We start from the raw sequence: 9591 nt of genomic DNA on the forward strand, positions 1-9591 counted from the left end.
TAGCAAATATTTGCTGATTCCTAATAAGAGTCAAGATAGAAAAGAGACCTGGCCTGGGAAGACTCAGATTTGAATTCCCAGCCCACCTTTGCTAAACATAGAGTGTTAAGCATATTACTTAACTTTCCTCATCTGTAATGTGAGTTAATAATATACCCCTCATGGGACTTCTGTGAAAATTAAAAGAGTAAGTTTAGTATCTACCGTATAATAAATACTCAGTAAATAGCAAAACACATAATGATGTGGCTGTACATAAGTAGGTACCACTGATCTTCTTAGGATTATAGTTTGGCTTAGAGGCTAGAGACACATAAATATAACAAAAAAAAAGATTTATTAAAAGCAATACTTATGAACCAGCAATACTTACATACTTATGCCAGCTTGTGTGGGACAGTATAGTACACCTTAACCTCTACACACACACACACACACACACACACAATCACAAATATACAAATATAATTTTTTCATGAAAGCATACTCCCTGTTGAGGATGCTTCATAATTGGAAATGGCTATAGGATTGCTCTCTGCACTGGCAGATTCTCCAGAATCAAGCCTGGAATTATTAGATGTAATCATCAGGTTGAGTTACTGATACAAAGCCAGTTATTTGCCATCTGCCATTTGGAGAGGTATCCTTAGGTCCTGCTTGGATGTCGGCCCATTGCTATGCAGCAGAGGAAATGTTTCTGTCCAAATAACTTATCTCTCAGTTTCAAATTCTAATGTGAGAAAGGACTGTCAAATAGATGCTCTCTCTTCATGATCAAGGGGACAGTGGGCATTCATTATCCCTTTTCTGGGCAGAAACAATGGATAGAACATGTATTTGAGGATTTTAGGACAGAGAGCTAGAGAATAAAATATTTATAAAACTTAAACTTGGCTCAAAGATAAATTCAGTAGAAGTTTGGCCAGGTGGGAGAAGAAAGTCTTTTTCAAATGTTTCTAACCTGAGGCAGGGATAGTCAACAATAGGGAGTGTGTGGGGCTTGAAAATTATCAAATAACATTAAGATAATATGTGAAGTGTGTTGTGCAGAAGTCATATTTACTGTGGTTTCGCTGAAATAAAACTGGGTGTCAAGGTGTAGGCTCTGTGAGGAGACAGGTGCATCTGGGCCAGGTAGTTAATGGTATACGATCATTTCCAGGCAATGGTGTAACTCAGAATGACTGATCAGGAAACTGCATCTCCTATGGGAGGTGCAAGGGAATAGAGCAGACTGTGTGGAGTCTATGTCACAGGCAATTCGCTTTTACTATTACTTAACTTCAATGTACAAATGAGGAGACTGAGGCCAAGGTCACTTGGCCAGCAAATGGGGGAGCCAAAAGTTGTGGGTTTCTTCTCTGATGCTCCATTGTTTTGACAGGTAAGTGGCATTAATCTCATCTTATTTGCTCCTACTTCTGGGAATTTGACTCCCTAATGGTTATCTTCTCCCCTGACCCTGAACCAAACTTCCAGCTGCACTTTGAAGATTTCCATCTGCATGTCTCTCCAGCAGCATGGACAAGGCGTGTCTGAAAAAGTTCATTTCCTGCTCCACTTTCCATCCAGCCTGGACCTCCCAGTGCTCCTTCCTCCTGCCCTCTTACTTCTAAGACTGGGCATTTTCCCCCAGTTTTCCATCCTCGAATCTACTGGGCAATTTTCTTCCTTAACTCATTCTTCTCTGCCTTCCCCAACCAGTTCATTTGCATGTGCACTTTCTTTTCATTTCCATGAATACCTCAGATCTAGGCTTTGTAACCTCACTCTATACAAACACTATTGCAGTGGACCCTGTACTGGCCCCTACTTCCTACCTTTCCTGTTCTCACTCATCCATATGTACTTCTGAATAATTCTTCCTTCCTAAACCACTGCTTTGACTCTATCACTATCCTGGGAGCCTTCAGTGGCTCCCTAGGGCCACTGGACCTAAGTGTGGGAGCTTATACTATCCTTGTTGAATTTCATTTTGTTAGATCTGACCATCATTTTAGTCTCTCTGGAATGGTTCATGTTATTGATCTCTTCCTTTATGGCCTTGTATCGCTTGCGAACCTACATAACCGGGATAGTTCTGTTTTTCTACTTAGCTAGATTAGAAACTCCTTGAGATAAAGGTCCAGTCTCAGAGATGTCTTCTTTTTCCTGCAGATTTCAGAGTGAGTATTTCACACATACTTACTGACCCATTGGTTATTCAGTCAAGGGATGTGGATGCAACAGCAAGGAAATATGGCAACCTATATGGTGAAATTCAGAGGTTTTCACAAAACCCAGAAGACACGGAGAAGTCAGCAGAGGTGACACAGAAGCTGGAGTTGGGTAGACTCAGAGTGGGCATTGGTTGTCTTGGCCACACAATGCCCATCTTTCTTTCAGTTGGCAATTGCACTGTTCCTACCCGACCAAGGTAATCTCAATCAGAAATGAGCCTGTGGTCCAAGCTAATGAATGAGCATATTTCCTGTCCTGTTGGTTCAGATATGAGCATGCCTCATCCTTTTTTGGGCCAATAAGAGTCAATACCAGGACTAAATACCTCTTGGGGGATCTTTTTTTTTTTTTTTTTTTTTTTTTGTCTTTTGTCTTTTTTGTTGTTGTTGTTGTTGTTGCTATTTCTTGGGCCGCTCCCGCGGCATATGGAGGTTCCCAGGCTAGGGGTCCAATCGGAGCTATAGCCACCAGCCTATGCCAGAGCCACAGCAACATGGGACTCAAGCCACGTCTGCAACCTACACCACAGCTCATGGCAACGCCGGATCGTTAACCCACTGAGCAAGGGCAGGGACCGAACCCGCAACCTCATGGTTCCTAATCGGATTCGTTAACCACTGCGCCATGACGGGAACTCCCTTGGGGGATCTTTTTCTCCTGTTATTCTAAGATAGGAAGTAGATGGAGAGCTGCTGGTAGCCTTCTTGTCACCAAGAGGGCAGGCCTGTCTGAGATAAATGCAGCATAGAAGGACATGGAGCTTAGGGATGTGGAGAAACATCCTAATGGCATCATTCCTTGGCCCCTAGACCCGGGCATGGTTGAAGGTAATCTAGACGGGGTTTTATTTTCATTGCTCAAGTCAATAGATCCCCCTTTTCTGTTTAACCCTGCTCATGTTGGATATTCCATTACTTGTAACTGAAAGAAATCTAAGGAAATCAGAATTAAGTCCACTGATTTTTGTTTTGTTTGTCTTTTCAGGGCCACACTCATGGCATATGGAGGTTCCCAGACTAGGGGTCTAATCAGAGCTATAGCTGCCAGCCTAGCCACAGCCACATCAACGTGGGATCCAAGTTGCATCTGCAACCTACCCCACAGCTCATGGCAACACTGGATCCTTAACCCACTGAGCAAGCCAAGGATTGAAATCACAACCTCATTGTTCCTAGTAGGTTTTGTTTGTGCTGTGCCACGACGGGAACTCCAAGTCCATTGACTTAAAAAAAAAAGAAAGGGCATGATTTCGTTGAGCTGCCAGACTCCCATCTCCTCTTCGGATTTCCAGTCTCCACACTTTTACATTTTAGGTGTTTGGGTTTGAGTTTAAGATAACTTAGCTAAAACTGTTTTTCTCCCAAATACGCATTTATTTCAAACCCTCTATTTACCAGATGAAGAAACTCAAGATCAGAAATATGAAGTGCCTTTCTCAAGAACATACAACTAGCTAGAAGTAGGGGAAGGGCTGAAACCAACCTCTCAAAATTCTTAGTCCCATACTACTTCTTAAAAATATAAACAAAAGTAAGATAAGTAAAACTGATGATAACCAACATGTTATCGTATGCCTTATTGTTCCTCGTGCCAAAAGATTTTCATTTTTCATATTTACATCTCCACAAGGCCATATGAAGTGGGTATTATTACTCTGCATTAAAGGATTTGAGACCTGGAGAGGTTAAGTCAGCCTCTGGTTACAGAACTAGTAAGGGACAGAGGTAAAATTCTTCCCCAGGGCAACTTGGTCTAGAACCTTTGGAGCATATTTGAGAAGAGAGAGGTGAAGTAAGAGAAAAGCAGTTGCCCTGCCCCATATCCCCCAGCCAACCTGAGGCCACCTGCAGCTGCAGGGGAAAGCAGTTTACAGCATGCCAGCAGCTTTCCTCCTTAAGCACCTGCAGCTCAATTCTCCTGCTTGATGCCCACCCTCCATGAGTACACTGGTGTCAACAGAAGGTCAGGCGAACTCATGTCCCTGGGCACCCTCCACCATGGGGAATGGGAGTTAATGCCCAATGGGGTGATTAATGCCCAATGGGGTAATTTTGAGGTGTGTTTTACATGGTTTCTTAGAGCGTTCCCAGGGCCCTCAGGTGCCCTCAGTAGCGAATCCTCACTGATGCATGGGTTATTGGCTTTCTCCCTTTCTTATAGCATGTTCCCGCTGCTTCAAGTCTACTCCCAAGGATCACTGGGAGTAGACTTGTACTAAATAAACTGCTTCTGAAGTTTTTGTCTCAGGAGCTCTTTTGGGAGGAATCCAAACTAAGACACTAGTTTAGAGGGACCTAAGTAGAGCCCTTGAACATTCCATGGAGAGGGTTAGTGTTCTAGGCATTCTGCCTTGACTCTCCAAAAGGGAAGAGGACAGAAATGTGTAAAGAGATGTGTACAAAGATGAACGTTTTCAAGGACTTAATGAGAAGTTAAAAAAAAAAAATCAGTCTTTAAAATGTCATTTGTAAGATCTTGACAGCAGTACCTCTTGGCATGTAGACCTATCTGCAGAGGGTTAAAGTAGGTGGGTGAACTGAACAGCCTCTGGATGAAGGGGGATGCGTTCAGAAAACACAGGAGGGGGACTCCTTCTTTGTCTTGCGGTATGATTCAGTCCATCCCTCATTTTGTGCCTTCATCTCATTTAGAGATAAGATGATGCTCCTTGTTTCACCGTATTTCCAAAGGTTCTGACAGTGGAAGGTAGCATAGCACCTTTATGTATTCTCAAGGAGCTTCTGAAGCTTAATCCTTAAGCATTGGTTCTAATAATTTTCCCCAAGGAACTGGCTTAATCAATTTCTGTAATCACCAGCCAGATATAGGATTTTGATGACTTCCTAAATGCTTTAGAAGCATAATCCCCGCTATGTTGGGATTAAGGCATCCCATTTTTATTTAGTTTGATTTTATTGAATGCCTCTTCTACTAAAAGGGGTGGATGACATACATTTTTTTTTCTTAAAGAATAAATACATTGAGGTTAATTTGCTTAGATATTTTTGGAGAAAAAGGTCCATGTCTCTTGAGATAACTTGAGATTATATTGGACATCCCTCTCTGTGTCTCAATTAGGACTGAGGATGGACACTGTAGGATGGATGCACCTCTATTTTATAGGTATGTTTGGAGGACTAAATGAGATGAGGTGCTCAGCACAATGCCTTCCGTGTGGTGAGTGGTCAACAAATATTATGAGGAAGATAATGATGATAATGAATCAATGATATTTTCACATAAAGCAACAATTTTCTTCCGTGGATTCCAAAAACAATTCTTCTTTAATGTCAATTATGTAAAATTATTTACAAGGAAATCATTTTATACCTTGTTTCCTATTGTGTTCTTGCTGCAGTTAAATTATATTAAACTTTATTTCAGTTTCTCTCAAAACCTTGGTTGCTGGAAATTTACCCAGTGGCTGAACATGATAGTAGCATCTGCTTTAGATAGAATATCCCTACAGACTATCAGGCAGCAACATCTCTTAATAAATCTTGAGCCTGGTCTGAAGTTTAATGACTTTGAAGGCAGCTATAGTTGGCCAGTCAACCAAAGACACATCAACTTTATTAATAAGATTTTGTGGCGTTCTTATCTATTTATGCATCAGTGTGCATCCTAGCGACAGAACCCTTCTCCGCGCTGCCCATGAACATTTTCGCTCTCTGGTTTCTGTGATACTTTCTGAGTACAGATAGATTTATGTGCTCTACTATAGGCACGCACAGTGATTTTCATCACTTAGGGCATTTCAGCCCTTTCCTTATGAAAAAATAACTTAGTAAATGTACTTGACTTTAGACACCTTATGTATTTTCTTGGGAGAAACTGTGAAGTCATTAAAAAAGTTTGATGTGTACCCTAAATTCACCAGATCTGTAGGACAAATCCCAGCAACCCAGATGTTGTTGTGCTCTGCATACCTGTGAAGGCTCCCTCTAACCCAGAACAGGAGGTGCGGAGAAGGCCCGGGAGCCAGGATGCTTCCAGTAGGGGCGTACACAAAGCCATTCCCTTAGCCTGAGGCAGTGTCGCCTCTCCCACCTGCCCCCACACCCATCAGCCTGTGATCCCCCTTCACTCAGCTCAAGCGCTGTAACTAGAGACCCAGCGATACATAAATATAGACCTCTGAGCTGTTTCCAAAATCTCAGTTATTTACGCAGTTCAAGGAGAGTAATTTGGTGTTGGGGGGAATAATTTTCTCAGCAGGTTCATGCAGCTACAAACCAGGAAGGTGCTAGAGATTGTTTAAAATCATGGCTTTAGAGTCATTCAGACCCGGGTTAGCTTCCTGTTAGGACCCTTACTACTTTGCCACCCTGGACAAGCTCCTGAACCTCTTTGATTCTTAATTGCTCCATTTCTAAAATTGGGTTAATGGTAACAAAGATGATGACAGTAATTACCCTTTGTTAAGTGCTCACAGTGCCCTGAGAACTGTACAAAGTGCTTCCTGTACATCTTTTGGCCACCTTCACAACTCTTTGAGGCTCTATGCATCACAACATCACAACAGATTCTGCTCTGTGAGAGTAGTTACTGCACTGTCCATGACAAATGCCACCACCACTGTTATTCCAGAGAAAGCTCTTTCATTCCCGCCCCAGACACTGCTGCCAGGATGTGAAGAATATTTTCATACGCTTTCTTCAGGCACCAAATCCTTTCCCTTTTTGTTCTAGTGCTTGATACACCCAAGATGCACCAATACAAAGAGATTTTGTTACATCATTTATTTTTCTGAGAGTTGTGTAGTTCACATAATTGTGTCTAACATTATTTAGGGATGTTGAGCTGCTCTACTCCAGCTTTACTTAGTGAAAAAACCTAGGTCAGGAATTTTTCTATAGAATAAGGCTGCCTTAAAACTGAACAAAAATTTTAAAGACATAAAAATAAAAGCATCAATGACAAAAATAATCTTCCCAATAATCCTATAAAAGTCCCTCAGACTTAAGTATTGAATTTTCTTTGACATTGTCAGGAGATGATGTAATTCAAGCTGTTCTTTATGCAGCAATCCTTTGTGACTCTAGCTCTATTTTACCAGCAATCTGTTCTATTAATGCAGGTGCCTGAGGAGCAGCAGTCCTGATCAAGACAAGGCAGTCAGCCTCCAGGAAGGTAAATTTTCCACTGCCAAAGACAATATAACATCCATCTCTACCTTTGGCTATAATTTATTAGTGGTGTTTGGGTGGTAATTTAACCCATAATGCATTGCTTTCCAAATTGCAGTATGCTAAACATCAAGTAAGCTATCTTACATGATTAAACAGGCTGAAGAAACCCTGGAGTGCTTGTTACTAGCACACAGAAGCATTTTATCATAGGTAGTGTCATAGACTACATTACACTCTAAACTCCTGAACCCATCCTGAGAAATATCACAGACACGGAATTACTCATCCTTTCCTAAAGTGGCATATTTATTTTAGTTGAAAATTGTAATTTTCTACAACCTGAAGTCAAGACTCTTTAATCAGGCACTTTTGCATATAAGTATATGCAATGCACAACTATCTTAATTTCCATAGAGAGATGAGTAGAAAAGCAAACTAACTTCAGAAACTTCACTGCTCTTGGAATACAGGCTCAACTGCAGTATTGCTTAACTCATGTGGGTGGGAGCTTCAGGTGAGGGGAACCCATTTGCTCACCTTGGGGAGATTTGGCTTTGGGCTGCCATTTGGAGGTGTCTCCTGTTGAGGACTGTGAGTGGAAAGTCCAATTTAGAGCCTTTTTCAAGAAGACTGTGGAATCCTCTCCTGCAGGCATTGAAAGTAGGCACAACCCAGGGAGCGGATTGGTACCTGGGATTGGCCAGAGGCACGGATTGGCCTGGGTGACTTTACAAGATTTCTTCTAGTTTAATGAAGTCTCTTCTGAGAGACTGTGATGCACCACTCACTCCAAAACCCAAAGATCATCAAGAGAGAGCTAAAGGGAGCCATGCCTGCGATATTTTCAGCTAGTTCAGTGAAATGGTGATGAGACGATTTGCAGATTTAGTGCAAATCAGAATCACCTGTTGAGCTTGTTCAACACATCGATGTCCTGGGCCCAATCTATAAAGATTTTGATTCAGGAGTTTTGTCACAGGGCCTGAAAAAAAAAAAAAATATATATATATATATATAGTCAACTCTATTGAGGTATATATAGTTTACAAACAATAAAGTGGACTCATTTTAAATACAAAGTCCATTCCATTCTGATGAAAGCATATGCCCCTCGAACCACCAACCACAGTCAAGATCCAGAACATTTCCATCACCCAAAAATGTTTCCTCATGCACTCAAGGCTCCATCCCCCAAACTCTTGGACCCAAGTATCCATTTCTAGAATTTCATGAAAACAGATATGCAGTATGTATTATTTTGTGTCTGCCTTATTTCTTGAAGCATATCATCTTGAGATTTGTCTATTTTCTTGCATATATCATTGAATCATTCCTTTTGATTAGTATATAGTATTCCATTGTATGGCTATACCACAGTTTATTTATCCATCCACTTTTTTTTTTTTTTTTGTCTTTTTGCCTTTTCTAGGGCTGCTTCCCATGGCATATGGAGGTTCCCAGGCTAGGAGTCGAATCGGAGCTGTAGTCACTGGCCTATGCCACAGCCACAGCAATGAGGGATCCAAGCCATGTCTGCAACCTACACCACAGCTCACAGCAACGCCAGATCCTTAACCCACTGAACAAGGCCAGGGATCAAACCTGCAACTTCATGGTTCCTAGTCGGATTCGTTAACCACTGCGCCACAACAGGAACTCCTGTCCATCCACTTTTTGATAAACATTTGGGTTTTATAGGGTTTTAATATTGACACTAAAACTGTTATGAATAATCATGTAAAAGTCTTTACATGGATTTACTGCTCATATGAAAAGTTTGTATTTAGTTTTACAAGAAACTGCTAGATTGTTCTCCAAAATGGCTATGAAACTATAATTATTAGTCAAATCCATTTCAGCTGCCTTTGCTAATCAAGGTCGTTGTAAGACTTGCATGTCCTCCAAGAAGCATGTAGCTTAAACAGTAAGATGTGTTTCTGAATTGTTTTCAGGAACTTGGAGTCTGCTGTGTCTAGTTGGAGGTGAGCTGGGTAACACGGGATAGGAGAACCAACCCTCCACATGGTCATGTATGAGTGTCCTCTTTGTAACCTTTTGATGTCAGAGGGCTAAAAACTCCACCCTCAGATCATGCTAGGCACCTCCACATTTGAGCTTGCAGAGGCCTGTAGTTACTTATAGCTGCACAGAAGGACTATTATGGTACTTTTTTCCAATCACCTTTCCCTACACTCCCCACCTCTCCATGCTGCCCACACCTCAGACCACCCTGCTGCCC

At 41.6% G+C, this 9591-nt stretch overlaps 1 long non-coding RNA gene across 1 annotated transcript in view; it reads left to right on the plus strand.

The window, feature by feature from the left end:
- Nucleotides 1–9363, plus strand: part of LOC102160535 — a 233802-nt gene extending 224439 nt beyond the window's left edge. The window contains exons 3-4 of the long non-coding RNA XR_002347030.1: nucleotides 7301–7353; nucleotides 9305–9363. This is a non-coding gene — a long non-coding RNA (uncharacterized LOC102160535). The remainder of the gene's footprint in view (nucleotides 1–7300; nucleotides 7354–9304) is intronic.

The sequence above is a fragment of the Sus scrofa genome, chromosome 1 (genome assembly GCF_000003025.6).
Source record: "Sus scrofa isolate TJ Tabasco breed Duroc chromosome 1, Sscrofa11.1, whole genome shotgun sequence".
NCBI lineage: Eukaryota > Metazoa > Chordata > Mammalia > Artiodactyla > Suidae > Sus > Sus scrofa.